This window comes from Sebastes umbrosus, chromosome 10, assembly GCF_015220745.1.
Source record: "Sebastes umbrosus isolate fSebUmb1 chromosome 10, fSebUmb1.pri, whole genome shotgun sequence".
Lineage (NCBI taxonomy): Eukaryota > Metazoa > Chordata > Actinopteri > Perciformes > Sebastidae > Sebastes > Sebastes umbrosus.
In genome coordinates, this window is record NC_051278.1 from 32,689,733 (window position 1) to 32,717,404 (window position 27,672).

A 27,672-nucleotide genomic window follows, 5' to 3' on the forward strand; every position below is an offset into this window, starting at 1 on the left:
ACATTAATTATAAACGGGGAAAAAAAAGTTCAGAAACCTGTGTTTGGTAGATTATTTCTCTGTTGTTACAATACTAATGGTCATTGTATTTTACATGGTTGGAAAGCCTGTTTATTTACCTTCACAATGATGTCCAACTTGTAAGGATCATGTATTTGTGGGATGAGCAGCACAGCTGATTATGTGGGGAGCGCCCAAGAAAAATTTGCCAAAATGCTCTGTCAATGGTAAACAGTGTATTCTCCTGTTGGTGTTGACTCTTGTTTTGAGTTGTTTGGTGGATTGGATGATTGAACTCTCTATCAGTAACAAGAAACAAACAAGAAGTATTTGTCTATTTTACACTTTATTCATTTAATCCACCGTCAGGAGCCTCAGTAGCGGTGGAGGATCCATACGCAGCCACAACAGCCTGGCACCTCCTCCTCATGCTGGTCACCAACCTGGTCACACATTGCTGTGGGATGGCGTTCCATTCCTCAACCAGGATTCGTTGCAGGTCAGCCAGCGTGGTTGTGTTGGTCACTCTAACACGTACAGCACGCCCAAGCTGTTGGATTTATTATGTACAAAAGTGCTTACAATAACCTGACTGTTGGATTTGTTATGAATGGAGTGATTGCGAGGAAAGGGAGGCAGGTGTTGTTCTTCTTTTGCAAGGTCAAAGAGAGGAAGGAGCCAGAAGGAGATAACAAAGAAGGAGACATGCAGCAGAAACATCACGTGCCATAAGCTCATGAATATTAATATTGTGTAAACCATGAATAGGCTGGATCAGGGATAGCTCGGGGTTCAGACTTCGCGAACTGACCCATGCACTGTATGTTGTCAGGGACACGTAGGTTGGATCCAGATATCTGTAAACTCTTTTATTTTTACTTATGCAACATTGATTGTTCGGAATAAATTGAATCATTATGCTTTAACTCATCTGTTTGGAAATTCTCTTTGTCACACAAGATTAACCAACACGTAACTGGGCCTTGACCTCTTGGAGGTAGAAGGCCAGTTCCTTCAATTGGTGACCCCGACGTGATCTTCGGCATTGAGAAGCGTGTCCAAAGGACGGACAGACCGGCGAGAGAGAGAAAGGGATCCCTGAAATCTTAAAGGTAAGCAGAACCTGTTGTATCGAACTCTGCATATTGGCTTACTCTAAATTATCTCTCTTGTTGTGCTGAATCTCCTTTGTAGTGATAAATGTTGCAAAAGTAAAGACTTTCTGTTAAAGCGTTTGGAACGCTGCGCTTGGAGCGCTAGAGTAGTGCGCTTGGAGCGCTAGTTTTTAGTAACGTCTGGGACGTTAGAGAAGTATTTGGAACATTAGAAAAGCGTTTGGAACGCTGCGCTTGGAGCGCTAGAGTAGTGCGCTTGGAGCGCTAGTTGTTAGTAACGTCTGGGACGTTAGAGTTTAGTAAAAATAGCGCTTGGAGCGCCTGTATGAGTGTACATTAATAACTAGTATTCAGAGGAAAATTAAAACTTACTGTTGATACTGGGCCAACATCGCTGGAACATCAAAGTGTCCAGTAGAAGCTTATGTTGGTAGGATCACAGCGAGGGGCATAGCGACCCATTTACTCTGAATCTAGTTACTGTCATAAACTGAATAAACCTGTGTGAAATAGTACTGGACAGAATGGACGGAGAATTTGACAAAGACTGTGAGGAACGGGGTGGCTGTGGGCCTCCCCGTTTATCATTTGGACAGCAATGGGCTAAAGTCAGGACCAATGTAATCTGTACATTTGATCCCAAGACTAGAAATAAAGAGACTCAAGACCTAGATGAGTGGTATAACATGACAGTGAAGGAAGGGCATTTTCCAGCCACGGGAAGTGAAGCCAAATTCATGCCAGTGATGAGAGCATTAATACAGGTGGTTCATAGAAAGCTGCTGCAAGCAAGACAAGACAAAGAAAAGGGACATATGTTTGTAAGGAGGAAATTGAGGAAGAAAGAAGACGAGTTGGCAAGTAAATTGGTAAAATATAATGTGATACAGATGGCTGTACTATCAGCCTTAGGCAGCCAGACGAAAGCCACCCACGCAAAAACCGCTGAAGCAAAACCACTAGTGAAACCCTCACCCAGTCCTAGCGCACCCCCACCACCAAACCCACATACTAGCCAGCCGCCACATTACATGTCCCTCCATCAGCAGTACCCACCTGGCCCACATCCCAACCCCCCTCCTTATCCTCCTCCTACCCCTAGTCCGGTACCAACCCCACAGGACAGTGATCATACAAACGAAGTTATGGCACCATTGTTTCAAGTGTTAGGTGGTACTTTGGAACTAGAAGAGGAAATAGAAAAAGAACAAGGAGCAGGTTCAGCCTCAGAGGCGGGTAGTATGTCTGATGTAGCCAGAGAAATAGACAGGCTAAGGGAAGAACTGAGAGATCAGGCTGAACAGTACAGGTTAAGACAAGCTATGTTACCACCAGACTTGCGTAATGGAGACGTAAGAAGGAGAGCTCAATCTACCCCTAAACCCCACACAGAGAGTCCAGACATAAGTGATTGGATGCAGAGAACTGAGAGAGACACAGAGAGATCCCGTGCAGAGTATCATGATGTCCACACTAGTGGAGAGGTAGATGAGGACACTGATGACGAGGCTAGTAGAGCAGTAGAGGAGGGTGATGATGATGAAGACGAAAACATTCCTATCACTATAGAGGGAACCATGAGAACGCACTCCAAAGGAGGGATACATAGGAGACGGGAGGGTGGGGACGAAGAGGCGAGACCATATACACCCCCCAAAACTAGGTCACATAAAGTTTATGGAAAGTACGAAGACAAAGGTGACAAACAGAGGAGTCAGTGCGTTGGCATGTTTCCAACTATCCGGGGGTGAACCCAGATAAAGAATCACAGCAGTCTCTGTTCAGACTAGCTCTGTTAAAACATGCTCCGGAAGGAGTTAAGAGAAAGATACCCAGATGGCTCAAATTTTAACACCAGCTCCAGCCCCGCCACAGAATCCTTATCCACTGCAGGGCCCGCCACAGGCTATATATCAACCCCAGTATCATGTTCCTTACCAAGCTGTCCCATATCAGCAGCCCCCTTATCATGAAGGCCGGAATAGAGGCAGAGGGAGAGGAGGAGGAGGCAGGGGGAGGGGGTATGCCCAACCAAGAGGAGGCAGTTGTTACATCTGCGGAAGCCCGGATCACTGGGCACGTGACTGTCTTCAGAAACAACAACAGCAGATGAGAGGGCCTCCACAGCAGTCATATCCAAACCAACAGCTAGCTCCAATGCAGGCATACAGCGGGTACTCTGCGCAGGGACCTCCACCTGGTCCATATACACCAGGAATGTTCCCATAGGGGTGCCCGACGGAGATGGAGGGGCAGGGGCTGGCAGAGCCCTGTCTCCAGTTGACAGTGAACGGAAAACGAAGATGGTTCATGGTGGATACGGGAGCACGTTACTCCACCTTAGCTGAACCTATGTGTTCCCTTTCCTCTCACTATGTTTCCGTTTTGGGATTTTCTGGCACTGAACAAAGACTGCCTTTTACTGTTCCCCTTCCTGTCCGGCTTGGGAGACAGGTGATGGAGCACCCCTTTTTGTATGCACCTGATTGTCCACGTGATCTCCTGGGAAGAGATGTTTTGGCAGCACTGGGGGCTTCTGTACATTGTTCACCAGAAGCTGTGATAGTGAGTTTCCCCGGAGGAGAAGAAATGGTGTGCTCCTCCCCCTCCAGTGCTGATCGCATGTGCATGTTGAGTCCTGATACCTCACCTGATGCCCCACCACCCTGTGCAGACATATATTGGGCCCTGCTAGCCGACAGAAACCCTCTGATTGACTTTTACAACATGTGGCAACCATGGATTAGGGCTCTACACCCTTACCTCCCTGTTCCCGATCCTCCCCACTGCACTCTGAATTATGACAGAAATAATGATCTTACGTATCAAGATGAGTTCCAACAGAACCTGTTAGATACAACCTGGGGGATAGGAGTAAGAGATGTTTATATAGCACCAGCAGGAGTAGCAGCCGCAGTAAAACTAACCCCAGCACAAGAACAATGGTATCGCATGTCAGAAGAAGTTGTTCCCCATGTGTCCCTAGCCATAGCTCCAAAACATCAGGCTAAAGACTTAGGCCCCATGGTTAAAGCAGCAGCCGCTCTGACAGACTGGGTTCCCACTTCCCTTTTGGGGGTTTCAATCTCACCATCCTCTAACATATATCGACTCTCCTTTTACAATGCAGTGTCAGGTATTTGCAAACATGAGTTACTAACACGCCACCACGGTAGGGAGATGTTAGATGGTGAAGGAGCCACTTCCATGTTGGCAGCTCTCCCTTCCTCACTGTGGTCTACGGGCCCCTTTGATGTTGGCAGGTGCAGCATGGAACCGGTAACTTTCGAGATGAATACTTACTGCCCTATCTGGAGACCTCAGTATAAGCATAAAGTGGAAGCAGCCCAGGGTATCTCCCCTACGATTGAAGGACTGATAAAGGCGGGAGTATTAAGAAAATCTTACTCTCAGTGGAACACTCCCATTTTGCCAGTAATCAAACCCTCCGGCTCATACAGAATGGCTCATGATTTAAGAGCCATCAATGAGCTGGTTTTGACTCCTGTTACACCAGTACCGAACCCCCACTCTGCTCTCTCGATGCTCACCCCAGCCCATACATCTTTCACATGTATAGACTTGGCTAACGCCTTCTTTTGCCTGCCCTTAGCAGATCATTTACAGGACATTTTCTCATTTACATATGAAGGCCAAAGGCTGACATATAATGTGTTACCACAGGGGTTTATACTCTCCCCCTCTATTTTTAACGAAACCTTGAGAACTCACTTAGCCGGCCTTGAACTCCCTGAGGGGTGTTGTATTGTACAATATGTAGATGACTTGTTAGTGGCCGCACCCTCGGCTGAGGTATGCCTGTCACTAACTCATGCATTGTTATTGAGGTTACATAACTACGGTTACAAAGTCTCAAAGGAAAAACTTCAGTGTTGCCGCACACAAGTTTCGTTCCTAGGTAGAATGGTGTCAGCAAAGGGCACCGCAATGTCTCCAGCTCATCGTGACTCAATACTCCACCATCCGAAACCACAGACAGTAAAAGAGATGTTATCATTCTTAAGGCTGACTGGGTATTCAAGACAATACATCCCTAACTATGCAGGCGACACTCAGTTACTCAGACAAATGGTAACCATGGCTGGAATGAGAAATCTCACCGCTGAGCTAGAATGGTCTACAGAGGCCGAGGAGGTGTTTATCCACCTCAAGCAGGAAATGGCAGAGGCCGCAGCACTCGCTCTCCCAGATTACTCTCAACCATTCCATCTGGATGTCTCAGAGCAGCTTAGTACAGCCCATGGTGTCTTATATCAGAAACACAGAGGAGATAGGAACGTATTGTACTATTGTAGCATTTTGCTAGACACACAAGAACAGAGAGCCAGCCCCTGTGTCAGATATGCAGCTGCTCTGGCAAAAATTGTAGACAAAGTAGGTCATATAGTCATGCACCATCCTCTACAGATTCTGACCTCTCACAGCACTGTAACATATGTCACATCCTCCTGTTTCACTCTCACCCCCCTCAGACAGACCAAGATCTTACAAGTACTCTCGAAACCACACATCTCCTTTGTACATGAGGGCTGTAATATGGCTGACAATATGACTGATGGCGAGAAGCACTTCTGTGCAGAAAAATCGCTGCCCTTTGTAAAACTAAGGCTGGACTTAGAAAACTCCCCTTTAACGGAAACTGACCTTAGCTTATTTACTGATGGTTGCTGTTTCCGTCATCCCACCGAAGGGTTAAAAGCAGGTTATGCTGTGGTGTCTATGAATACAGCAAAAGAGGAACCATGTACTCTCGATCACGGTCCTCTTGATGGGAAACAATCTGCTCAGGCAGCAGAACTTACGGCTGTAGTTTGTGCTCTGCGGTTAGCGGAAGGGAAGGCAGTGAATATTTTCACAGACTCTGCGTATGTGTGCAATGCAATTCACAGAGATATGTCTGGCTGGGTGCAAGCGGGTTTTAAGACTAGTCAGAATAAACCTATGGCTCATGAGGAGTTGATGAAAGAGTTGTTGGAAGCAATCCAGTTACCACAGAGGGTAGCTGTGATCAAAGTGAAAGGACACAGTCAGGGCACTGACTTAGAGAGTATAGGAAACGAAGCAGCGGATGCAGCCGCTAAAAAGGCGGCAGGGTATTTACCTACTATGATGGTCATGACCACAGCAGATCTCGGTTCTGAGATAACTGATCTCTCCATCATACAAGCTCAGGAATCTGCCACAGCAGCAGAACGAACCATCTGGGAAGATAAGGGAGCTATAGAACAGTTTGATGGTATATGGTATAACGGAGATCAAATAGTTATGCCCCCCTGTTGGATGTCCTCAATATTGACTCAGACTCATGGACTTGACCATAAAAGCCACAAACAGATGTTACGAGATCTCCGCCACTGGTGGATTCCCCGGAAACATGATACTATAACTGACTTCTTGACTAAGTGTGACGTATGTAGTACATGTAACATCAGACCTACCATCACTCCTAGGGCAGGAAAACATCCTTCTCCCACTGCCCCGGGACAGGAAATCTTTATGGATTTCACAGATATGGGAGTAAGGGCTGGGGGGAAAAGATTCCTCCTAGTAATTGTGGACGCATTTTCACGTTGGGTGGAGGCCTACCCTACGGGAAAAGAGGACGCAAAATCAGTCATTAAATGTCTGGTGAATGAGTACATTCCGAAACATGGGTTTCCTAAATTGATCAGGTCAGATAATGGTTCACATTTCAAAAATAAAGACCTGCAATCTGTTGAAAAGGCTCTGGGACTACAACACAAATTTGGCACTGTGTATCATCCACAATCACAGGACTCACATCATTTGAGCTTACGTGTGGCCGACCTTTCCCAGGGCCGTCCCAAAACCCCTCTCCCTTTCCTGACCTCGGTTACAGACCATACTATTTGAAGGTTAATGCTCTTGTGTCAGCTCTCTCCTATACAGGTGACAAACCTGTCACCCCTGTCACAGAGGACGTTCCAGGACCTGACCCCGGACCCCCGGAACACCTTTGGTTGAAGGTGTTAAAGAGGAAGTGGTCGGAGCCACGTTGGACAGGCCCACACAAGGTTCTGGCCAGAACTGCAACAGCTGTGCAGCTTGCAGGAAAAGGACTCAACTGGTGGCACCTAACACAGTGCTCCAGCAGCAGGACAGGACCTGAAGCAGAGGAGGCAGCCCCACAAGGAGCCCAGGCTACGTGAAAAGAGGGTCACGTATAATTTTTTATTTTTCATATACTGTATAAACTGTGACTGTGATGAGATACACATAAGGGAAAGAAGGTTACAAGGTCTTGCCTGTATTTACAGTTAAATCAGGCTAACATGGTTGTTTAGGTGGACTCATCTAGGTGGTTTTTGAAAAACATTATATATCACATTGTATTAAAACTTGTTGCTTAGAATAAATGCTAAAATAGATAAAAAGAGGAACCAGGGGTGGGGAGAATCCACCAGAGAGAAGTTTCACTTCCTTTCCCAAACCAGTATAAAATAGGACCACCCAGATAAAAGTTTTTCAGTTGCGCGCAGGAAAACAAACTAGAAGCATCATGCAGTACGGCAAACTGCTAATAGCGTTTGTTGTAGTATCTGTGTTTATCTCTCTTGTCCTCGTTCTTCTGTACAAACTTTCTTAATGTGATTTGTCATGTATTTTAAATGTTTTCAGCTATAATGTTTTAATATTATATATATCATATATGTTTAATGTTTTCATTTCATATTACTATCTTAATGCAATTCATCATGTATTTTCGTGTTTTCAGTTACCATTTTAGTTATTCATGATAAAAGGAGGGAATGTGAGAGAAAATACCATGACCCTTGTGTAGAATTTGTGTACTCAGATAAATCTGAATAACCTGGGAAAGCACAGACTGTACTAGTTTAGATACATTACTTATCATCCTCGCCTCTGCACTCTGCTAAAACTAGCTAATCACAAGTAACTCTTTTTAACAATAGACAATGCTTTCACTCAGAAGCAGGGTGGAAGGTGTGGGCTACAAGGGGGGGAAGGCTAAACCAAGATTATAAAGAATGATGTAGTGAGGTAGCTTCCCTAATGAATATAAACTAGCTGACCAAATAGCTGCAGGTTTTGAAAACATACCTCTAATAAGTGCTCTGATCCCTATCACTCCTAACAAAAATGTTGACCGCATTAACTACATCCACTATAATGTTCTCCGTTTGACTAATCTAACCCGTGATGCAATTGCCGGACTAGCTGAACAAATGGCTCCTACGTCACTGATGATGATCCAAAATAGAATGGCATTAGATATGCTGCTGGCAGAGAAAGGCGGTGTATGCTCAATGTTCCAAGACTCATGTTGTATTTTCATCCCTAACAATACAGCGCCGGACGGGACTGTAACTAAGGCGCTAGAGGGGCTCCGGACGCTGTCTGAATCCATGCACGATGACTCAGGTATCAACAGCCCCATTAACGACTGGTTAGACCGTACATTTGGGAAATGGAAGTCCATGGTGGTATCTCTATTCTCCTCAATCCTTGCTGTGTGTGCATGCTTAGTATTATGCGGTTGTTGCTGTATTCCATGTATTCGCCACCTCACTGAGCGTGTGATTATTTCTGCTGTGCAACGAAAGCATCCGGATGCACCTCCTTCTTATCAGATGGCCATGTTCCAAGCTGAGAGACAGGGTCTCCTGGAAATGGTGGGGGATAGTGAAGATGTTGATCCTGAAGAGGTTGTGTGATGATGCTTATAATTAAAACATCTGTACGTAACATGATGATGCTTATAATTAATACATCTGTACGTAACATTATCTATGCTTATAATTAATATATCTGTATGTAACATTATCTGTAGGTGAACTTAGTTAAGTTCAAAAGAGGGTCTGTTGGATTTATTATGTACAAAAGTGCTTACAATAACCTGACTGTTGGATTTGTTATGAATGGAGTGATTGCGAGGAAAGGGAGGCAGGTGTTGTTCTTCTTTTGCAAGGTCAAAGAGAGGAAGGAGCCAGAAGGAGATAACAAAGAAGGAGACATGCAGCAGAAACATCACGTGCCATAAGCTCATGAATATTAATATTGTGTAAACCATGAATAGGCTGGATCAGGGATAACTCGGGGTTCAGACTTCGCGAACTGACCCATGCACTGTATGTTGTCAGGGACACGTAGGTTGGATCCAGATATCTGTAAACTCTTTTATTTTTACTTATGCAACATTGATTGTTCGGAATAAATTGAATCATTATGCTTTAACTCATCTGTTTGGAAATTCTCTTTGTCACACAAGATTAACCAACACGTAACTGGGCCTTGACCTCTTGGAGGTAGAAGGCCAGTTCCTTCAAAGCTGATCCCATAAGTGTTGAATTGGGTTGAGGCCTGGACTATTGGCAGGCCGTTCCATTCTCTCTACTCCCACATTGTGGAGGTAGTCTGTGATAACCCTGGCTCTGTGGGGGCGAGCGTTGTTTCTTGGAGGATGAAGTTAGGTCCCAGATTGTGGAGATATGGGATCGCCACTGGCTGCAGAATCTCATCCCGATATCTCCCTGCATTGAGATGGCCTTCAATGATGACAAGCCTTGTTTTGCCAGTGAGGGAGATGCCCCCCACCATGACATTGACCCCACCAAAAGCTGTTACTGCATCGGTGCTACAATCAGCATAGCGTTCTCCGCGTTGCTCCATACTTTGACCCTGCCATCCAACTTTGGCAGACAGAACCTGGAGTCATCACTGAACATGACATTCCCCCACATGTTCAGGTTCCATTGTCTGTGTTGTAGACACCAGCGCAAACGGGCCTGACGGTGAAGGGCAGTCATTGCAGGCTTCCTGGTAGCCTTATGAGAATACACTGTTTAACATTGGCAGAGCATTTTGGAACATTTTTCTTGGGCGCTACCCACATAATCAGCTGTGCTGCTCATCCCACAAATGCATGGTCCTTATAAGTTGGACATCATTGTGAAGATAAATAAACAGGCTTTCCAAAGATGTAAAATACAATGATCATTAGCATTGATACAACAGAGAAATAACCCACCAAACACAAGTTTCCGAACTTTTTCCCCCCAGTTTATATACACTAGGGATGGAACAGTTCAGGTAAAAAATCCGACCCATTCGGTTCGGCACACGGTTCGGGTTGTGTATGAATTGTTCGGTTAATTTGAAATAAGTTATGAGGCTGATTGTGTGCCTTTTTTCATGCACAGTTTGTTGTCACACTAGAAATGGGGAACAGCCTCACAGTTTTTAGTCAAAAAGACATGCGCAGAAAAGAAAAAAAAACTTCAAATAGAGTTATCGGGGGAAAAAACTTCTCAGTTGGCACAGATGAAGTGGTGAGTGCGGCTGTCAGTCAGTTTAGGAAATGGCGAGTAGACACGGTAAAGTCCAGTTAGAGGATCCACCAGCATCGTTTGGCTCTGCTGTATGGGAGCATTAGTGTTACCATGAAAATGACGGAAACAACGTTGTGGATATAACGGCAAATGTGTAAGCACTGTGCAACACGTGTGGTTTATGCTAGCAGCAACACTTCCAATATGATGAACCATTTGGACAAAGTGTCACCGAGGCGGACTGTCCGCGTCGTGCCCCCAGGGCGGGGCTCAGCCCGCGTAAAAGGCGCCAGGGGTCAGCGGCGACCCACCCGACCCGTCTTGAAACACGGACCAAGGAGCACATGCGCTCAGAGGGTGCAAGCAAAACTCCGTGGCGCAATAAAAGTGAGGGGCTGGCACGCGCCGGCTGAGGTGGGAACCGGCCCCGCGGGGTGGGTCACACGACCAGCCCGTCTCAACCGCACCATCGGGGAGGTGGAGCGTGAGCTCGTGTGATAACACCCACAAGATGGTGACGAGAGGTTAACGTCTCGGTGCCGTAAAGTGGTATCGGTGCCGTTGTATCGGAGCCGTTTTGCGAGTACTAGTACATGAGCACAGTATCGGACCCGATACCCGATACTGGTATCGGTATCGGTGCATCCCTACACTTAAGCAACAGTAATTTCCCAACAGACACAGTGGTACAGAAATCCAACCGTATTCCTCCAAATACTGCACTTTTTGAGTGGAAAAACTAGTCTTTCAATTAAGAGCTGATAATCAGGGAATTGAGACATATGTTATACTGTTCTTTGTTTTTCTTATAGTATAGTTCTGGTTGAGCTCATGCTTCAATCAATGTTGATGGCCTTAGTCTATAATTACATCATATTTATATGAAAATAACAAAGCTGTATTTTTTGTTTGCACTAATGACTGTAGAGGAACTATTCTTTCAGTTAAGATTTGAAAATGAAGAAGTGTTTATGTTCTTTATGTAGCCATACTGTTGTTAAGGCAAACATTTGTTAACTTATTTTTGCCAAATAAATGAAAAGCATGTTGAAATCAGAACATGACCTCCTCGCTGTAACAGAAATGTACCGAACTGAACCCAAAACCGTGATATGAACCCAACCGTGAATTTTGTGAACCGTTCCGCCCTAATATATACATATATACACATATACACATACATGTATATACACATGGGTCAGCCCTAATATATAAACATACACACATGCTTTTTATATATATATGTTTATCTTTTTTCACCTACATAGTACTTAAATGTTTATGTCTTACCTTCCTCAGCTTTGCCATCCTTTTAGCTGTATGTCTATTTCTGTGTGGGTACATTGAGAGCAAAGTCCTTGTATGTGTTCACATACTTGGCCAATAAAGCTGATTCGGATTCTTATCGTGCAGCATGAGAGTAAGCAGTTATTAAACATATTTTTGTTTTTATTTCAAATCACTTCTGAAACTATGTAGTTATAAAGTTATAAAGGAATTTTAAATTGAATGAATTTATTTGGACTACTGTTTTTAAATTACAAAACATATACATACATTTGCATAAAGCAGCATACTTGCCCACTCCCATGCTGATAAGAGTATTAAATACATAACAAATCTCCCTTTAAGGTACATTTTGAACAGATAAAAAATGTGTGATTAATTTGCAATTAATTAAGATTAAATATTTGAATCCACTCTCAGCCCTGATAACAACTAAACACATGATGTAGTTTGTTGATTACTGCACAGCCAGTGTTCCTCTACACGAACATGTCATCTGATTCATGAAGACAGTTGTGTTCACCTTGTGTCTCAGGTGCTCCGCAGACAGACACCGCCCACCTGCTGCTCCTGCTGCTCCTGCTGCTCGTGCTGCTTCCCGCTCCGTGCTCCGCCCCGCAGGGCCGCTCCGTGCGCGGAACTCAGCGCTCCCCCTGTGAGGAAAACAAACCTACTATGAGACTTTCAACCTGTGAGTTCGTTTCAGACCTCAGAACTAAACACACAGCGGTAGGTAGCTCCAGCGGGGGAAGTGTCCGGTGTGAGCCGGGCTGAGAGCCGGGCTGAGGGAGCTGTGAGCCAGGCTGAGAGCCGGGCTGAGGGAGCTGTGAGCCGTGCCGGGCAGGGCCGTGCCGGGCCGGGCCGGGCCACTTGTTGCCGGCTGATGACATGAAGATGAAGTCGGGATTAGAGAGTAGCGGCACGCAGGGCACCAACAGGTGGGAACAGTTAGACAGGTGAACACACACAGCAGCAGCAGCAGCCTACCTGTCTACCTGTCGCCGCTGTCTGTCTCCTCACAGCTCCGTGAACCGTCACACACCGACCGGGACAGCCTGCGGTGGTCCGGGGATCCGGCTCCGGTACCCGGCCCGGGGGGTGTTAACGTTAACGGTGGATTTTCATTAGCGGGTTTTTTATTTAAAGAGGCAGGAGACTCACAGACCGCAGGTGAACAACTGAAAGACATCCACTGTGTTCAAATGATCTCATTCTTCTTTATAACTTACAGTGATGAGTTATGAATACATGTTTATGAATTGTTGATAAATTCTAATTAATAAAATAAAAATAAACAGAATTTACTTTTTATAAGTTTATAAGGATAAATAAACCTGTTTTGAAGCACAGTCACAAAATGGAAAATTACATTAAGTCAGTTTCTGATTTAAAGGTCCCATATCGTGTTCATCTTCAGGTTCATACTTGTATTTTGTGTTTCTACTAGAACATATTTACATGCTGTAATGTTCAAAAAACCTTTAATATATTTTATTTTCCTCATACTGTCTTCCTCTGTCTGAAACACTCCATTTCAATGCATTTCAATGGAATTGCATTGCTAGGCAACAGTTTGGGTCCATGTTTACTTCCTGTCAGCTGATGTCATTAACATACACTGCAACAGGAAATAAACTGGGACACATTTAGAATGCTTATGTTTAAAACCGTGTAAAGGTCTAAATATTGTATATTTGTGACATCACAAATGGACAGAAATCCTAACGGCTTGTTTCAAACGCACAATTTCTGAATACGGACTTTGTGTATTTCTCTGTATATTGAGCGTTTTGATAGTTTAACAGTATTTATATAGCACTTAAACCTGCTTAATAATATAAAAGACATGAAAATCTCACTTTTTACAATATGGGACCTTTGAAGAATCTGAAAAATAAGAATTCTACTCACATTTTTTCATCAGCTCAGTGTGGCTCCGTTTTCAGGCTTTTGAACATCTAGCCCAGAGGTAGCCAACACGGTGCCCGCGGGCACCTGGTCGCCCGCAGGGACCACGTGAATCGCCCGCAAGGCATGTTCTAAAAATAGCACTAGTCACCATGGAGCTCCGTCTAAAATTTTAGTTGCTGTTCTTTTTGAATATTTTATGAGGGCCCGAGCACCGTCAACGTCGGACCAGCGAAGGCCCTATTGAAACTGTAGGAATTCTTCTTCTTCTTCTTCTTCTTCTTTTTCTTTTTCTTACAATGAATTGCCTTTTTGACGACCTTAACATGCCCCAAAAGTTGTTAAACTTGGCACATTTATCAGACGCAGTGAAAATTTTAGTATTTTAAGGGTCTCGGTCTTGGCTGTTGCAAAATGACTCGCAAGCGCCCCTAGAAAATTGGAAAAAGTATGAAATTTGGTAGACAGATGTAACATGCGGAGACAAACAAAAAAGCCTCTTGGAGGTATGGCCAAAACTCAACAGGAAGTCAGCCATCTTGAATTTAATATGCGATTTTCGCCCATTTTTAGCGTTTTATAGGTCGTGTACTTTAACGAACTCCTCCTACAGATATTGTCAGATCAACTTGAAATTCGGTCAGAACCATCTAAAGGCCTTGAGGATGAAAAGCTATCAAAATGGTGAGTTTTCACTTAACGACCTAACCGTGGCGTGGATGCCATTTTGAGCCATTCGCCATGAAACAGGAAGTTGTTGTAACTCAACTGTACATAGTCAGATCTGTCCCAAATTTCTCAGGCATGAGGGTCCTGTCCTGAGGACATTTACATGCAACAATATACTCATAGTCCCGCCCCAAGAAGTTAGCCACGCCCCCTTTCATAACTCATTAACCGTTTGTCGTAGAGTCTTGTGGGAGGTGTCATATCACTCAGCAGAGAGTTTCTGTTTCATTGGTGAAGGTTAGCTCCGCCCACTACACATTAGCCACGCCCCTTTTCATAACTCATGAACCATTTGTCGTAGAGGCTTGTGGGAGGTGTCATATCACTCAGCGGAGAGTTCCTGTTTCATTGGTGATGGTTATCCCCGCCCCCAACATTTAGCCACGCCCCCTTTTCATAACTCATGAACCGTTTGTCGTAGAGTCTTGTGGGTGTCATATCACTCAGCAGAGAGTTCCTGTTAAGTTGGTATTGTTATCCCTGCCCCCTACACATTAGCCATGCCCCCTTTCATAACTTGTGATCCATTTGTCGTAGAGCCTTGTGGCAGGCGTCATGGCGCTCATCAGAGTTTCGGTTTCACCGTGCCCGGCCGCGTCAGTCGGCGTCCGGCCAGTACCCCCGATGCGCAAGGAAGGGCCAGGGCCCGTTCATCGCTGCTCGCAGCTTTAATTATATTTATTATATTAATGTAGATTTTAAAATGACAATATTTAATATAAAATTTTTAAAACAAAAATGTTTAATGTATATATGAACTCTGACCTTGTCTGAAGTCAAAGTTCAATATTGTGCGCATGTCAAACCGCCATCTCACTCTTTGGTTTGGCCTATGGAAGGAGGATGGGACACGGGTCTTGGGCTGTGAGGTACAACGCATGCGCAGTGTAACTCAAGCTGCGGTAATGCGTTTTGATTGGCTCAATTTCGGCGAGTGCAGACCAGATTTTACTGCGCATACCCCAAAACTATGACGTTTTGATGACTCGTGTCCTAGCCTCCTTTCCATAGGCCTTGGCTGAGACAAAGAAGCGGGCGCAGCTACGATGGGGAGCTAGATGTGGTTTTTACCCCCCAAACTGAAGAAAACATGGCAGAAAAGCCAAAGAAAACATACTATTTTCACAATAATTTCACGACAATACGAAAATGTGTTTGTCTCATTTGCGGGGCAACTGTTGCGATGGCAAAGCGGCACAATGTGGAGAGACACTTCAGTACGAGTCACAAGAGCTTCCATGCTAACTACCCGCCTGGCAGCGCACTACGGACAGAAAGGCAGCTTTGGGCAAACGACTTTTTTTCACGAGGCTGGTGATAAAATCACAAAAAGCAACTGAATCTTCGTTTAGAGCTGCAAATTTTCTTGATAAAGAACAAGAAAGCCTTTTCGGACGGGGAGGTCTTGAAAGGAGCAATGATGATATTTGCAAACACTGTGTTCAAAGACGAGAAGAATGGTCCCGATGCCATCTCCACTCTCTCCGATGTCCAACTGGGGGCAAGTACGATGGTTAGAAGAGTGTTGGCTATGTCCGAAAACTTGACGGAGCAACTGGCGCTATGACGCAAAAGTAACCGGCTTTGATCATGTGATGATTCCTGTCGTCAAGATCATAAATGGCATCCGCTCCAAAGCCAAACAACACAGGACATTCAAGGTGCTATTGGAGGAGCTGTCAGCTGAATATGGTGACCTGTTACTACACAGAAATTCGATGGCTCAGCAGGGGACGAATTTTGCAGCGTTTTTTGTCACTTTTGTAGATGTAGCATGCCGTTGTAGATGCCTGAATATTTCAGAGTAAATAAATACATTGAAAAGTGGCTTAAATTTCCACAATAAAACCCCCCCTAAAATATTAAATTTACAGAACACTGAATTATCTTAATCTATCTAATATAAATAGGCTATGCGTTTGTGAAATGAAATTTTAAATTTACAATTATTGTGATTTTCATTGAAATTCACCTCCATTTGGGACATTCCTGTGATGCAGCAACATTTCTGTCCCCATGAATTACTTCCTCATATTTTCTTTAAACCTGACAGATATTTACAACAAATGGCTTGAATTTTAGATTTTAGAATGTCTTCTTTATAATTTAAGAATAATATAGAAATAATGATATAAACAAAGAATAATGCACATTAAAACTACTACTTTTTTTTACTCTTCACTGAGGTTTTTTGGTACCGTACGCCCATTTTCAGAAAGTGACATATTTTTTGGGAGAGAACTCAAAGGAGTAAAGTAGGGAGCATACACTTTCACTCATGTCTTTTTCCCCCCATGTTTCATGATATTAATCTGTTTGTCACACTCTTAATGTTCCACCCTGTTGGACTAAATTATGAAGAAAGTTGGTCCGATCAAAAAAAGATGTTAAACATATTTGATATAGTTATAAAAGTTCTGTTTATGTGTGGACGGTTAACTAGCTAAATCTGGATCACTCACAGAGCTATGGCTAACTTTGGTCTAAATGTTCCACCCTGTTGGGTCTATAGACCAGTATAAACCAGTCTGCTCATAGGGATTATTATTTGAGTGCCTGAGATTGGCCAATATGTTTTCCTGACACTTAAAGGTCCCATATCATGCTCATTTTCAGGATCATACTTTTATTTTGTTTGTACTAGAACATGTTTACATGCTGTAATGTTAAAAAAAAAACGTTATTTTCCTCATACTGTTGGCCTGAATATACCTGTATTTACCCTCTGTCTTAAATGCTCCGTTTTAGCGCATTTCAACGGAATTGCGACGAAATTGCAACAGAATTGCGTTGCAAGGCAACAGCTTGGGTCCATGTGTACTTCCTGTCAGCTGATGTTATTCACATACACTGTAACCAGGAATAAACTGGGACACATTTAGAATGTTTACGTTTAAAACTGTGCAAAAGGTCTAAATATTGTATATTTGTGACATCACAAATGGACAGAAATCCTGTTTCAAATGCAGAGTTTCTGAATACAGGCTGTGTGTATTTCCCTGTGGATTGAGTGTTTTGATACTTTCAGAGTATTTATATAGAACTTAAGCCTGCTTTATAATAAAAAAAAACATGAAAATCTCACTTTTTTATAATATGGGACCTTTAAACATGTCACTATTCTTATATCATGCAAAAATGAGGCTGAAATGTTGCTGCATAACAGGAATAACCCATTTTTGATATTATTTATGGTCTGCATTTTTTCAGCAGCACGCATTCAATGTATTTATATGCCTCTTTAGTTTTCATTGTTCGTGGAGGAGTCCACCATTCTTATGCTGGGTTCCTCTGATGCCTTCACACACACACGGGGGATTGATTGGAAACGCTGTAGCATGTAATCAAGTGATAATGTTTGTAATTTGATCTGATTCCGCCTCAGTGTTTACTGTTCGCTGTCATACAGCCGTATCAAGTCACTGCTAACACGACATGGCCTACTGCTGCTGCTTTACATTAAAACACTTGAAACTTTTATTGTGAAGCAGCCACAGGAAATGCAATGTATTTGTCACTGAGGTTAACGCTGACAGCTAGCATGGCTCTGTCCACAAAATCCACCAGCATCTCTAAAAAGCTCACTTGTTAATCACGTTATATTGCAGTTTATATATAAAAAGTAAAAGTGAAAACTTGCAGTTTAAACAGCACAGTCTGTATTACTGTAGGCCAAGCCTATATATGTATATCATTTATTTAGGCTACTGTATGTCATTTTAAAGTAATTTCTGTCTGCAGTGATGAAGACACAAATAGAGGCGTTCCACAAGGAATACAGTGAATAATAGATATTTATTTAGAAAAATAAATAAGAGCAACACTGACGTAAACAGGCAATAAAACAGGAAAAAAAAAAACAGAGATTTAGCCTACTGCATCAAACTGCTGCCACATTATACTGTAGGCTACTTTCTTCATTGGGACAATAGGAGAAATGATAAGGAAACTAGTTACGCTGACATGAGGTTATGTTACTACAAGCCCTCAGAAACAAAAGTTGAAGTGTTTGAAGACCTTTGGAGTGAATTTAATAACCATTGAATATCCAAATATTGAAGCTGTCAAAGCAACTGTGTTGTGGGCTTATCTTTCACACTTGGATTTAGGTTAGCTTCTGCTTTAGTTTAGCAGTTAAAATGTTTTGGTTTAGTTAAAGGAACAGTGTGTAGGATCTGGCGGTATCTAGCAGTGAGGTTGAGATTGCAACCAACTGAAGCCTCTCCCGTGTGCCAGGCGTGTAGGAGTTCTACGGTGGCCCGCGCAAAAACGCGAATGGCCTTCTCTAGAGCCAGTTGTTGTAAGAGCAGCGTAGGTCATCTGGAGCAGAGCCAGTGCGTAGAGTGTGTGTGTATGAGGGAAGTGAGTGGTGAAGCAAGAGAGAGAGAGCGGTGGCGACGGGTAGTGAGTAATGTTATTGACTCCGGCCCAAGAGCTACTGTAGAAACATGGCGGTGCAACATGGCGGACTCCGTGGAGAGGACCCGCTCCCTGTGTAGATATAAACGGCTCATTCTAAGCTAACGAAAACACATCGATTATACACAAAAGAAAACATAGTTATTAATATTATATTCCATTTCTGCCAAAATATCCCCCTAATTGTTACACACTGGTCCTTTAAGCTTATGGTTTAGTTTAGCTGCTACATTTTCTTAATTAGGCTGATGATAAAATTTAGCAGCTTAAACAGTTTGTTTTGATTTAGCTAAAGGTCAGTTTACCCAGAAAGCAGTTTGTTAACAGCCTTTAGCTCTTAAAACATTTTTGATAAAGGTTAGCTAATGGTGTAGCTTAGTTCGGTTTAGTTTAACAGCTTAAACAGTTTGGTTCAGTTTAGCTAACAGCCCACTTTATCTCCTAAAACATTGTGATACAGGTTGGCTAATAATTTAGCTTAGTTACACTTGGCTAATGGTTCAGTTTTATTCACTTAAATTAATGAAAACTACAGAAGAAAACTTGTCTTGTTATTTTTATAGAAACATTTAAATAGACTCTTGAGCAGGGCTGCCCAAAGTGGGGCCCCCGGGCCCGCCATCAGGGTCCATTTGGACCATCCGATGTTAACAAATTTATTTTTTTAAATAAAAGGCCCGTGGAATCGCCGGCGATCCCAACTGACTTTACTGTCTTTCGGAGGCTGTAGCAGGCTCGGTTTTAGAGTGAGGGTGAAGGTACTGGTACCATATGAAACTAGAAAAGCCAAAGGAATCCATCGGTACCAACAATATCATGCATCATTAGCTTGTGGCGAAGGAGGCTAAATAACGATCCAAAGTTAGGCTAAATTTTGGCGAGGGAAAACTGGCAAGGCCTTTTTCACAGGGGTCCCTTGACCTCTGACCTCAAGATATGTGAATGCAAATGGGTTCTATGGGTACCCACGAGTCTCCCCTTTACAGACAGGCCCACTCGGGCAGAAACATGTTTTTTGAATGCAGTAAAAATGTGTTATTTTTTGCTTATTCTTAAAATGGTGTAGGCTATTTGAACATTTCTGCATTCTCGGGTCCCTAAACAGTCTTTGAAATGCATAAATTGGGTATGACTGTAAATGAGCCCAATTGTATTCAGCAGGTGGGTTTTAAGGGGTTAACTATGTAAAAAGTAAAATAATATTCAATTTGGGGAACTTTGCATCTTAACAGGGGTTTACTTTTGTCCCATGGTCCACTACTGAGTTCCAGTTTTCAAGGGAAAAGGTTTGGGCACCCCTGCTCTTGAGGAATGCACAAATAACTTCACTCAGACCAATAGGTCAGATGGGCTCATCAAGAGCTGCGATACAATCAACAGTTATATCCCTTTTCACCCCCGTACTAACACCAACAACATCACAGTCACATTTCCACCAAACTATCCTTCGGCAAAATACACACTTTAAATATGCAATCAAGAGGAAGAAAGAAAGAAACACAAATAGAAAGAAAAACACAAACTGAACAACAGGGTAACATTGGAAATATCTTGTTTCTTAATAAAAGTGCGTTTGCAGGCCTCAGGGCTTTCAGGATTCACTGAGATAAGGAGAAACATTTGAATTAATTCAGTCTGACATTTTGGAAAATCCTATTGATTGCAGTGTTGCAAACTGTTTTCCAATGAAAGTAGCTAACACTAACTCCAAAGGTCGGCAGATGGCGTCAGGGCCGCCGCTCCCACCACGCGCATCACACACTGCACGTAGGGCACCACAATTATGATCATCATCATAATAATCATAATGATGAATTATTTAAATTTAAGATGAAGCACAAGAGCACAACTACAATTGGCATCATTAGACCATTACAGGCAATACAAACATATACATATTTGCTCCATAATAATAAAAGGAATTCTGATGCCCCCCTCCTCCATCATCCTTTGGTTTGTTCCATTGTGCCTCACAAACTCGAGCCGGCTTGTCCAGACCACCCGCCTGAGCAGCGCGTGGCGGCTGCGTTACCTGTTGTTTTTTATTTTGGAGTGCATGTTAACAGGTTATGGTACGTGTCCACAGCTCCATCCTTTCCACGCTTCCCATTCATTGTATTTGTAAGCGCCGTGCAATGCATTCTGATAGCGTGGCGTTGCGATTCGAGAAACAGAACGTCACGACACCCGCTCCTCATCTACATAAAGTTGAGGGCTAGTCTACTTTATACAAATCACGGGCATCCGACGCACTCGCCGCGCATCTAACGGTGAGGTTGCAGATTGCAACCAATCCCTACCGTTCACCCCTCCCTTCCCAAGAAGAACTACGGTGGGCCTTCAGGTAAGGTAAAAACGTCTGAAGGCTCTCTCTAGAGCCAGTGTTTTGGTTTGTCCTTTCTGGGTGTTTCTGAGCAAACATGGCGGACTCCAGACAACCGTTCTTATTTCCAGGTGATTAGTACACTATGAAAACAGAATAATGAACATTAGGCTAATATTCCATATCTGCCAATAGATCCCCAGAAATGGCTACACACTGGCCCTTTAAGTTACTCAAAAAAACAACAACCTTTCAACCTGTCACATGACTCTGCAGAGGACTGAGCTGGAAACACACATATAATAAATCAAAGCAACAAGAACACAAACAGGAAACCACAGTATTTATTTTGTAGAAAAATCGCAATAGTGCACCGCCAAACAAAATGTCCATCTCAACAGTTATATCTCATATTTATAACTTTTTCTGAACACAAGAACATTTTTTGCTACAGAGCTCAGTCAGGGGCCTTCACCTGTCTCAGAGGAACTCAGAAAAAATACAACCATTTTTGCATCCCTCTGAATCAGGACAAGAAATAAAAAGGCCTGTACACGAAGCAAGTTCAACAAACTGTACCCAGGCTATCTTCTCCTTATCTGCTTTAACTAACAATAACAAACAAGAATCCCGCTCAACGGTCCCACGATGCTGGTTACAACCCAGGGTTTTCTCCCATCTGGCTAGGAGGCGTGTTCACAGAAAAGGGGCGATGTTTGCAGCTTAAGACCAATCACAAACATGGACAAGTCTACTTGTCAGCAGGGGCGGCACATTTAACAAAGGAAGAGCAACTATAATATTAGACAAATACAAAGAAGTTTAACACATAATCCAGACTAAAAGTAACACAGTTGAAGCTGTCAATGCAGGAAGGACAGCTGGCGAAAGAAGAAATTGCTGCTGAGTGAATGCGTAAATTAACAGACATATTAATTTAACGGAATATTAGAAAGTCAGATATGTTGGTTTAGATGGGGCAGTGATATATAAACAGCTTTCAAAATAGAAAGAATCAATAGATTTCAGTAGCCTACATTATTCCCTTTGATGATGATGATGATGATGATGATGATGATGATGATGATGATGATGATGATGATGTGGTGTGTATGAGAATTTCAGCCTTCTTTCTTTCGGTGTGAAACAGACGAGAGCAAGTAAAAAAATAAATAAATAAAACATAATTCAAAGCAGTAAGGAGAAGTAAAAACATAACCTGCTCCGAAGCAAATTCTGCTTCGTAGTACAGGCCTCTGGTTCAGGAACATGATTTTCTTTGGGTTAAACTTAAAGTAAAAAAGTTTGGCTTCAGAACTAGAAGGAAAGATGTCCTATTATAACGTCTTCTGATTCAATGTTAAAAGTCTTGGACAGTCACACAGGACACTCTTATATACACAGGGGTCTAGTTATACAGAATAACTAAACACACCTGTGTGGGTATAAAGGTTAAAAGGTTAAATAAACCAATTAAAGTATTTTAGGGTGACCATTAATTCACAGCATTTTTAAAGAGCAACGTAACACTAAATACACTGTTTGAGTTAGTATAATATATGACCTGGTCCCAGTCTATAGTATCTATAGTATTTGACATTTACAGAGTAATTCTGTCTTCTTAGTATTCTGCATTTCCTGTTTTGTCTTTTAACCAGTTGCTATGGCTGGCTAAAGTAAAACAATCCTAACTGGTTAAAGAAAGCCTGCTGGGTACACACCCAGAGAAGAATCAAGCCCATCAAGTAAAACCCAGATTTTTCTATGGCTCTAAGGATTATCTTTCCAGATGTTCCTGTGGTGTGAGGTATGTTAAGAGTGTTTTTTTTACATCACCCGATCGGCTCTGAAGTCCATCCCGGCCGCACCGATTTCAAATCGTAAATATTAACGTTCAATATTTCCGATCGCATATCCTGTTGTGTGTGGGGAACCCCCGAGGACAGCTGATGACGCAGTCAGGTGGGGAAAGAAACGATGAGAACCAAGCTGATTGAAGAAAGCATGATCTAATGCCATGAGCCTAAATGCAAAAACGCGAAGGCATAAAGTAGGAGGTAAGATGGAGCTCCAGTGTCAATGTAACGCATGTTACATGCATAGTGTCCTTTCAAGTTTAGGCCACACAACCACTTTGGTCGTGGTTCACGGTTAAATTCACATGGAACAGCACACTCACGGACTGACGATACCGACGAGTCACTAACGACTGCGTGACAAAATGAAGTCAAACATTACTTTTAGTTTTCACATGGGACCATGAACAGGCGGTTCTCCTAGTTTGAAAGTCCTTGTGTTTTGTCTGAAATCAAACCAGGGATTTTCTAATAACGGTAAAGATTGTGGCATCCTAACCAGACCCCCCCCCCTTACAGTTTTGTCTAAGACCCGGGTTTGTTTTTGTACTAAATGTCCAATAAAATAGAGGGACTCTGGTGCAATGATCTATCAGAGCTGTGACGGACATTTTGTACATGTGAATGGTGTGTGCTCAAGCTTATACAAGGTGTTAAGTTGCTCTTTAAGTGATAATATTTGAACAGTCTATTGTCATTTCATTGGTTAAAAAAAATAATAAGATCCAGGTTTGGTTCTCTGTCTAAAATCTGTGTTCTAGTCAAAACTAAAATCAAGATAAATTGAGATAAATTCTCTAAACCTACGAGGTGTGAAAACTCTGTCAGAAATGTAATAATGACTTCCTGTAATACTTTGTTTCTGATCTACAGGTGTTCCCCTTCTCCATTTCTAAACATCTGACTGGACGTGATGTGGTCACATGATTGCAGGTGCTCTACCCAGAGCCAGACCCTGTGTTGTTGTTGTTATTGGCTGTCTTGGGGCGGGCAGTGCAGGAACCCTTTCGTCCAATAGGAAGGAAAGGACTGGACTCCGAGGTGATGACGATGCTCGGGATTCGGCCCGATCGTGCCTCTCCTCACGTGTCCCTCTGCCAAAATCCGTCTGTCAGACAGAAAAATACAGTTACATTTTTATTTTAATATACAAATTTAAATTTTAGAAAATCTATAATTCATTATGTTTTTCATCTGGATTGGACCAAAGAAAGCAAAAACTGGAACATTTCACCTGACCTGAAGTACACAGCAAGAGGCTGATTGGAATGCCATTATTTTTTGCAGGTATTTAGTTATAAATCAAAGTATTGGACAAGTTCAAATCGACCTGATGATGTTGTTTGATTCATCCAGTAAGTGGTGCTCAAGTGGTGCATTGAGCAGGATTCTTTGAGGTAAATACATTTCTCTGCCACAAATATTATTAACACAATTACTAGAAGTGTATTATATTAATATGTGACCAATAATAAATAGTTGTTCCAATGCTCTTAAAAAATATTTTTGGGATATATACTCAACAAAGGGACATCGCTTTAAAACCAAAATATCCTGGAATATTTTATTACAGTGTTCTCAATTGTTTACACACGTTTCTGAAAGCATACCTTATATTCTCAGAACGCTACACACAAATCCAAAAACACACATACAAAAGGCAAAACTCCACAAATCTGCAAAATGAAACTCTGCCTTCAAAACAATGGTATGTCAAAACAGTATTTGTGTTCAAATGACCCACACACAGCATCATATGAATATAACCAGTTGATGTGCTCAATGTAAATCACTAAGTATGAATTTGTTATCAGGAGCCTTATGCCTTTTGCATGTCAGTGTTACTCCTGTAAAATAAAATATGTAATGTTGTAAAATATTTTTGCGTATGCTTTATACTAAAACTAAATGGCTGTCAAAGTTAATTCGATAACAAGGCCGTTTAAATCAAATTAGTTTTAACGCCACTAATTTCTTTTAACCCATTAATGCAATCAATTTTCGGAGGTTGCAGCTGGCCTCAGTTTTAAAGCTGACGTGAAGATACTAGAGTGTTTTTGTGTGTCTTGTTTCTTTGAAGGGGAAAACAATTGTACAAACCTTCATAACTTCAGATCTGATAAATCATTTGTATTGGTGCTGGTGAATTAATCAGACTGTACTCACATTTGGGATGCTGCCGCGTTCACCGACTCCTGCCATGGAGATATCAGTGTCATGGGACAGTCTGGAGGAAAAACAAACACATAGGAATGCCTGTGAGGTGATTTTCAGACTGATTAACCAGCATCCTGCAGTGGCAGCCATGATGGAAGTCCTCCTCTTCAACACTTCCTTACAAATAGCCAAGAAAGAGTTTAATTTTAATACTGCAGCTATAGTACTAAATTAGATTTGAATCAGATTGAATCAGCATCAGTGAGGCAGACAGGAAACCAGGGCATCAAGTCATCTCTAATCAATGACCCAGAATTTTAAAAGTAAAAGAGGGATTTTCTGGTCCGAGATGGAAAGTATATCAAGCAGATTAAAGAGCATAAAAAACACAGTGGAGCAGATTAACATGAACACCGGTGTTATGAAAGAAGATGTTCTGCTATCACCAGACTCAGACCTGACCCTTGAAATGACCCAGAATCCCTTTGACTACCCCTCAGGTGACCCACTATCATCCCCTCCCCCAGCTGAGTGTAACATTAATAATCTACATGAGGGGGCTGTTTAATCTGTCTCCAGCTGTTGTCATGCTGCCTGAAGGTCGACCAGGACGAACTCTGAAATTTAAAACCTCAATGTGCAACTTTTGTCTTTGAGACAAGTTTAATTTTTTTAGCTCTGCCCTCGTCAGTCATCAACACAAAAGAAAAACACCTCCGGTTCCTATAATTCTTTTTTTGTTGTTTTATTTTTTTATTAAAAACTGTGGACATATAAACTGGAGGAGAGAAATAAACTATGACTCCCAGGGTGCTTTTCACTAACAAACATCCAATCACAGAGATCCACATTCTGTTAAAGTTGACTCTTTGTAAAAGCCAGATTAAGGCCCCGATCACACATAGTACGTTTAGCAGGTGAAAAACCTGAGGCGCACCACACTGCGTTTGTGTTGCGCGATCAGACAGAGTTTTTTTGCAGTTTGCTGCGTCTTTTTATTTTATGTTGCTAGTCAACCACCTGATGAGTGCTAACGTTACCTTATTACAAACCATGAACTGTACGCAACCCAGATAGTTAAAGGGAGTGTTTGTAACTTCTTACACAAATAAATCATTGCGGGTCGGTGTCCCATGCGCGCTCGCGTGTGACTACGCTGTTCAGACTCAGACTCCAACACAAACTCAGCTCGCTCCACCTCGCGTGCATGCGCGCACACTCCACACTGCAGAAGAGTTAGTTTAGCTCTGAGAATATCTAGTGAATGTACAGTGGACGTTTGTGCAGAAATAACTGCTGCAGCTCCTCCAGACCAACAGAGGTTTCCCATGTCTTGTGAAGTGACAGGGCTCCGCAGAGAGAAACGTTATCGTCTCCGACCAAAACTCCGGTGTCTCCCCTGTTCCCTCCGGCCGCGGTCGGGAGGCTGAGGCAGGAAAAGCCAACACTAGGATCAGCATTGATTCATGGAGAGACCTTCGTCTGGTCAGCTAACATTACCGCCAAGCAGCTGAAATATAGAGTGATATTGTGCTTTTAGCTGACGTGTGTCACCTCACTGTTTTGAGCGATGCTCGTTCATGTCTATGTAGAGCGAGCACTAGCACGAGCGCGAGCAACAGGACGCTGACTTTCGTTGACTTAACGGCCACAGGTGTCGCTGTTAACAAGCAATTTCTGATTCTTACATAGAGTCCCTTTAATAGTACAGTTTAAATGAATAAAAACAGGGGGCGCTAGTGAGCAGGTGATGGAGTAGGTAGCGTGTTGCAGAGCTCTTCAAAACTTTTTGTCATTTAAGTATTATTTTGGCGTAATATAGACAAAAACACCCATAATCTTTCATCCAACTCCTTCCGGGGCCTCGAGTGACTCAGGTGAGCCAGCTCCAGCAGTGGTAAGCCCAGCTGAAATCATGGCCTTTAAGAACGTACTGCTGTCATCGTTTTCAAGGATGAGGTTCGGTCTGTGCTTGAAAGATGATGTCGCGGTTTTACAGCACACAGTGCAACAACTTTCAACCCAGGTGGCTGCCTTAGAGGACAAATGTGAGGATGTGGAAGGAAGATCCAGACGCAACAATGTACGGATAGTAGGGGTACCAGAAGGCCAAGGCAGTTACAGCACAACTACAGTCTCCGAGCTGCTGAAAGAAGCTTTTCAGCAGGATAAGGCTCCTCTACTGGACAGAGCGCATCGGACCTTACAACCACCACCGAAACAAGAAGCCCCCGCTAGACCCATGGTGGCCCGTTTTCATTACTTTCAGGACTGCTCCTTGCCAGGGAACGGAGGCGAGGGACAGTGAATGACCTAACGATCTCGGTCTACCATGACTATACAGCAAGAGTCGCCCGTGCACGAGCAGCATACAACGGCATCAGAAAGCAGCTGCGTGGGATCAAGGGACTTCGCTTTGGCATACTTCACCCGGCACAACTTCGTATTACCTACAATGGAGTGGAAAAGATGTTTACGTCGCCCGATGAAGCCCAGAAATACATCACGAAAAACATTACAAAACAAGCGACTGCTCCCCGTTAATG

The 27,672-nt window shown here is 42.9% G+C and overlaps 1 protein-coding gene and 1 long non-coding RNA gene across 2 annotated transcripts in view; one reads left to right on the top strand and one right to left on the bottom strand.

Annotated features, from left to right (window-relative positions):
• Positions 1-1,181: 1,181 nt before the first annotated feature.
• Positions 1,182-26,869, top strand: LOC119496208. Its single transcript, XR_005208667.1, has 4 exons — positions 1,182-1,438; positions 2,827-2,836; positions 14,675-14,678; positions 26,857-26,869. It is a non-coding gene; the product is annotated as an uncharacterized LOC119496208 (long non-coding RNA).
• opn4a (opsin 4a (melanopsin)) overlaps positions 22,248-27,672 on the bottom strand; it is a 78,709-nt gene continuing 73,284 nt past the window's right edge. The window contains 2 exon segments of the mRNA XM_037783337.1: positions 22,248-24,077; positions 25,136-25,196. The gene's annotated coding sequence lies outside the window, so the exon portion shown is untranslated.